Below are 6,638 nucleotides of genomic sequence, written 5' to 3' on the forward strand. Positions count from 1 at the left end.
CCCCTGACCGTCTCTGGAGGTGACGATCGCGGTCATCGAAGCCTCCGATTACGGACGCCGCCGGTACTGGACAGTGAAAAGACAAAAGTTCTAGGGTTTTTGGCTCTTCTCTTGCTGTTTGGCTGCTGGGAAATTTTGGCGGGAAAGTGAAAGGACTTTTAAGACGGAAGAAAAATGAGAGCGACTTTTTGGAATGGAAGGAAAGTAATCGAGACAAGGAAAAGCATTACACTCCAAAAGTCGCGGGTTTTAAGGAAGAGCAATTTGCAGCGATGGGCGAAGAGGAACGACGATGGCTCGAATTACGATTATGCTGCTTGTTTATCTAAGTAGTTACGAAGGATGCCCTTTAGGTTGGGTGGCAATTCGTGTCACGTATCATATTTTGATCGTTTTTTAAAAATTTATAGTTAATATGAACACAATTTGTAACATGAAATTTTTTAAAAACCGCAATACAAACACGACACAACTACTTTACGAGCTAACACAACACAACCTGAAAATAACCCGTGACACAAAATTAACCCGTGAACCCGAAATTGACACGAAAATTATATATTTTTATTTAGTTTTGTACATATTAGAAATAACTTAAAATTCATAACACACTAAATTACAATAACATCCATTGAAATTAAATAAATAATAGTATAAAATTTTGAGTATAACTATCATGATATCACAAGTTCATAATAAAATTTAAAATATGAAATGAAAAATATATGTATTTTTTAGTTTTTTACGAATTTCGTGTCGTGTTCGGGTTAGGCGGGTCTAACCCGAAATTGACCCGTATTTTTCGTGTCAATTTCAGGTCGACCCAATTCTGACCTGAACCTCTTTTTTCTCAACCTTAACCCGTAAAATTCGTGTCATTTTCGAGTCGTGTCGTTGTGTCGTGACCCATATTGCCGCCCCTACAAGTTGTAGGTGTTGTAAAAGGGACAACGGGCCGAACCGTAACGGTCCACAAATGATATCAGGCCAAGACCGTGGCAATTTGTGTCATGTATCGTATTTTGATCGTTTTTTAAAAATTTATAGTCAATATGAACACAATTTGTAACATGAAATTTTTTAAAAACTGCAACACAAACACGACATAACTACTTTACGAGCTAACACAACACAACCTGAAAATAACCCGTGACACAAAATTAACCCGTGAACCTGAAATTGACACGAAAATTATATACTTTTATTTAGTTTTGTACATATTAGAAATAACTTAAAATTCATAACACACTAAATTACAATAACATCCATTGAAATTAAATAAATAATAGTATAAAATTTTGAGTATAACTATCATGATATCACAAGTTCATAATAAAATTTAAAATATGAAATGAAAAATATATGTATTTTTTAGTTTTTTACGAATTTCGTGTCGTGTTCGGGTTAGGCGGGTCTAACCCGAAATTGACCCGTATTTTTCGTGTCAATTTCAGGTCGACCCAATTCTGACCTGAACCTCTTTTTTCTCAACCTTAACCCGTAAAATTCGTGTCATTTTCGAGTCGTGTCGTTGTGTCGTGACCCATATTGCCGCCCCTACAAGTTGTAGGTGTTGTAAAAGGGACAACGGGCCGAACCGTAACGGTCCACAAATGATATCAGGCCAAGACCCAGTGGAAGTGGAACTTTAACATAAGGCCAGTTACAAGGAAGCCAGTATGAGGAACCGAATAAGAACAAGAATGTGGGTGAATTAGAAGAAGAATAGCACCTTTTTCTTTTTGGGAGTTCGGTGTTCAAATATAGCAGCGTGTTTGGAATCAATTTAGGGCTAGTTTAGTTCGTTGATTCAAATTTTTAATTTAAATTGAGATGTGACTTTATATAAGAGCTTTTTACTGTAATAAAAAAGTTAAATGTGACTGTTTCTGAAAGCTTTTTATTGCCGCAAAACTCGAATTCTAAACTTGAATCGGTAAAATAAACGGAACCTCAGTTTTTGTTTTTCACATTTTTCAAGACAAAAAGATGAGATTGAGAGGGAAAACGTGTTTGGAGGAAAAAATGTAAGAAAACCGAAACAATTTTATTTTTTAGTTTAGTGTAAAATCACTTAGAAAATGAAAACAATTTGAAGTTGTTTTTCATTTTTTGTTTCTATTTCTTTGGATAGATGCATTTTTTTAGGCAAGTGGATGAAAATTATGAGCCCGTTCTTTTGAAGTGTAACTTGAGCGTAGTTTTTAAGTTATAACTTGAGTTGAAGTTGTAACTTGAATAAAGTTGAGTAAAGTTGAATAAAGTTAAAACTTAAAATAACATGAACTTGAATAAAGTTGGAACTCGAGTTCTCTTTTTTGAATTTTTTGGACAAAAGAACAACCCCTATATAACTAAACGGAGTTTTAGTTTTTTCTTAAATTGAAAACATTCTCTTAATAAAACACTTAAACGCATTTTCAAAAACGATTTCTATCTGAGATTAAAAACGTTTTCATTTCCAATTTCATACAAAAAATAAAATCATTTTGAAACCAATTCTAAACACACCCATGGTTTTCCCCTTTCCTTTCGAAAAAATTACAGAATTTAATCTTAAGAGTGTGTGGGTCTGACTTTTTACCATTCATTATTGATTAATACTCTTTTACTAGTGTAGTTATTTGACTAAAAAAGTTATTAGTCAAGATTAAATGATAGAAATCTTAACCTATGCATTTTTAAGTGGTATTTCTCCCCTTTCTTTTTTTCTTTTTAAGACTAGAGCTTAATTAATATATAATAGTGGTGAGGGTAAATAACTAGAGTTTTTAAGAAGTGTAAATGAGGTTGTATACTACTTTTGAAGTCTAGTTATTAAGTTGGATGTTAAAATTAGGCTTAAAATTTTCAAAAAAATAAAAAAATAGTATATTTGAATTCCAACTCTACAAAAGTGGTATTTCTCTACTTCACCCTTCAAAAATGGTACCTAACATAATTTACATGGGAATCATAGTGTAAATTAGCTAGTATCACTTGTAAAGTCTATATATTCACCTCTATCATTTTTGTCTATAAAAATTAGGTTTAAATCCAAAAAATTGGTGTATTCTAATACCAACTTTTTAAAGATAGTATTCCTCTAATTCACTAGGAAATTATAGTGTACATTCGACTTAGCACTAGTTATAGAACCTAGTTATTCATTTGTAACACTTTAATATATAAATTAGACTCAAATCTTCCACATATATGGTGGGTCTAAATACCAAGTTTCATAAAATGGCATTCCTTCCGTTCACTAAGGAATTATTTTTCATGTATCATAAAAAGAAAGGAACCTTTATGGTGCAACACTAATTATCATAAAAAGAAGAAGAAGTGTTGTCAAGTCTCAAAACAAATAACCCTTTAAAACGTCGTGAACAAATTTCCAAGCATTATAACCGTGAAAGATATTTTCCCCTTCTCATTGTATAGTTAAGAGATTTGATAGATTCAATTGTGTTAATAAATTATATTTTGTTAATTAGACTATAAAACACGTTTAATTTAAGTATTTAAAACGGTATCTAATTACCAACCACATTACGTTAAACTACATGATTAACAATTAGAAAAGGGCAGACTTTTTTGGATTTCAATATAGTCTTATTTCCAGAAAAAAAAAACTAAAGAAATATATACATTTATATATAACAAACAAGAGTTAATCTAATATATCGAAAGGGAAAAAAAAAAGTGAAAAACACAATCATCTATGAGTCTATCTCGTAGAAAAAAAAAGGCCCATTAACACAGTCATGTATTTGTCATAATAGTAATTTGGGACAAGCCCAATGAAACAATTCAGCAGTACTGCTGATCAATTGCATAATTGTCATTTTATAAACAATACTCAATTGCATATATGTATAACTCCAGAAGGAAAACGTTTTACTTCTTTTCCCCCAATAATATTATTTGCTAACTTTTCTTAGATCTCGTGATACACCTAACAGATTCTAGATTAGCATCATAAGCCTGGTTAGGATCTCATTTATTCTTTCTAATTGCTGGTTTGAACGACAGAATAATATTAAATAGCGCCAAATCAAGTGTCAAGCCGCCATAAATGTGTTACTCATGTTCCACAAAGACACAAAATACAGCCCCTTAATCAGATTTCGGTCACTGTTAATGTGACATGATCATATATATATTTGACCACGCTATCTAAATGGAAGTTAATTTGGAATTTAATACAAGCTTATGGTGGTTAGCGTGAATTAATCATGGACGTCTTGTGTATATATGTCCCGATAAAATCGTGTTAATTAATTAATTATTAAGCATAACATACACATGAAGAGAAAGAAAAAGGTGACACGGGTAATGAGCATGTATACGTCATAAAGATCCTTTCGATCAAATTAGTTAGAAGAGAAAAATCTGTTGATATATGTACACACACGAACACACACACACACACACATATATATATACACATATGTTATTAGTAAAATTAAGAGGATGTTTGGTTAGAGGATTCAAATCACGATTTGAATCATGGTTCATAATTTACTACAGTATTTTTTTCAAAAAAAATACACGTAAATCGAAAATAGTTATAATCACATGATTCATGAACCAAACGTCTCCTAAAACTTAGTCGCTAAGTGATGAAAACGCACGTGCATTTTGGAAAAAGACAATTTATTGATTGAACTTATATGTTCATATCCAATTGAACTCGAGTTTGTAAGTGGGGTTCAATTGTCTCGCTTCGTATCCATACAATCCCAAAACATATATATATATATAGATATATATATATATACACATATAAATACACGCTCACCCACTTCTGTACGTATCTATATATCCTTTAGTGGACAATAAATTAAATTCAGCCTGCAGTACGGTCTCACCACTATGACGTGCTTATTATGGATCTATCAATGAAACAAAATCTTAAATGAAGTCAATAGCAAATTACTTGGATGGTGCAGAATTGCCCAAAAAAAAAAGGACAAATATTAAAACTTTGATTTTATTTTTTATTCTCCACCATCACTTAGTTGACTTGAGGAAACTCCTGTTCGCAAGTAAACAAAAATACTACTCCTAACTTAGCCAGTAATGAATAATACCAATAAGAACAAATGTTTCGTTCATTTCACCGATTCGAGTTTAAAATTTGAGTTTTGCTACAGTAAAAACTCTCATATAAAGTCACATCTCAACTCGAATCAACGAACTAAACGGATAAATAATCCATTTGCCAAATTCCATATAGATCAAAGATTCAAAGGACCATATTGATCATATAAACAAAGTTGTAGTTTATGGCACAATATATGATGTGATTTTAGATACCGTGAGAGAATTTCGAACAATACTCACATTTTATAAACGCCGTCTAATTTAAGCAGTACAGTTTCAGTCGATGACCTATAGATGAGGTGTACCCCTGCCATGGAAATCCTCACAACTAAGTCGGGTAATGAGAATTAGACATTAAGCAAAATGATGTGAAGAATTAAGATAGGCTTAGGTGATCAGTCCAAAGGTCGGTTTAAATGGGACCCAACCACGCATACTGGCTACCATATATATGGCTAACCTATAGCTAGAGAACAAAAATACATGAAGAAAAGAAAAAGTGCACAAGAATAAGGGTTAAAATAATGGTGGGGCTTAAGATCCTGTCCACCGACCCTTTAGATTCGTCCTATATATATTTGACATAATCAGATTTCTGAGAAACAGAATATTTTCATGATTTTGTTTCGCTGTTTTAGCGCCAAAACGAGTCCCCGCCGCAGTCACCGTTGGCACTGTCGCGCATGCGCGTATATATATATATATATATATATATATATATATATAACAGATCTTGTAAGCTTTTCATTTGCATGTGAAAGATCACGTAGAGATTCATATTGGGTCATGCACACAAAACACAGTCATACATATGTATGATCTCTTTTCCAACGTGTAGACAGATATTTTGTCTTCATGGGCGTGTTTAATTTGTATATAACATAATATATATAATATATATATGTAGAAGATATAATAATTTTCTAGGGTTTCACAGTAAGTCCTAGAAATGGCCGCAAAGACTGTTCCAAGCTGTACTACTTTTATGTACCACTGATCAAAATTGGTGGAGTTGGATCTAGAGCTAGTGGCATATGATATGATATCATTGGGATCTTTTTTATTGATTACAAAGAATTTATATATGGTCCCAATATTTATATTTTATATATATATGTGCATCATTGCCATACATATGGACCAATTAAAAGACTTAGGGATATGTATCATGAGATGATCATCAGTTAGTGATCATCTCATCACATAGTGGGGTGGGGGCAGATTTTAGTTCTTGGCTCCCAAAAGAACCTGATTATTGACTGCACTCCTTGCGAGGTTCGTATGTTTGACCACTATACAATATATACATATACACATATATGTATGCATATGTATATATTATATAGGACCACATGAAGAATCTGCATGATTAGAGGAATCATGCTTTGGCCACCGTTTGATCATTTCTATTATATGATCTAGTAATGGGCATGTTGGAATTTGAAATTTGAACTGACATAGTTCGTTATTCTTCTGAGTTTGGGTTTTTTTTTTTTTTTTTTTTTTTTTTTTTTAAAAAAACGTACTTTATTTTGGTGGGTGTGGACCAA

The sequence above is a fragment of the Morus notabilis genome, unplaced genomic scaffold, assembly GCF_000414095.1.
Source record: "Morus notabilis unplaced genomic scaffold, ASM41409v2 Scaffold229, whole genome shotgun sequence".
Taxonomy (NCBI): domain Eukaryota; kingdom Viridiplantae; phylum Streptophyta; class Magnoliopsida; order Rosales; family Moraceae; genus Morus; species Morus notabilis.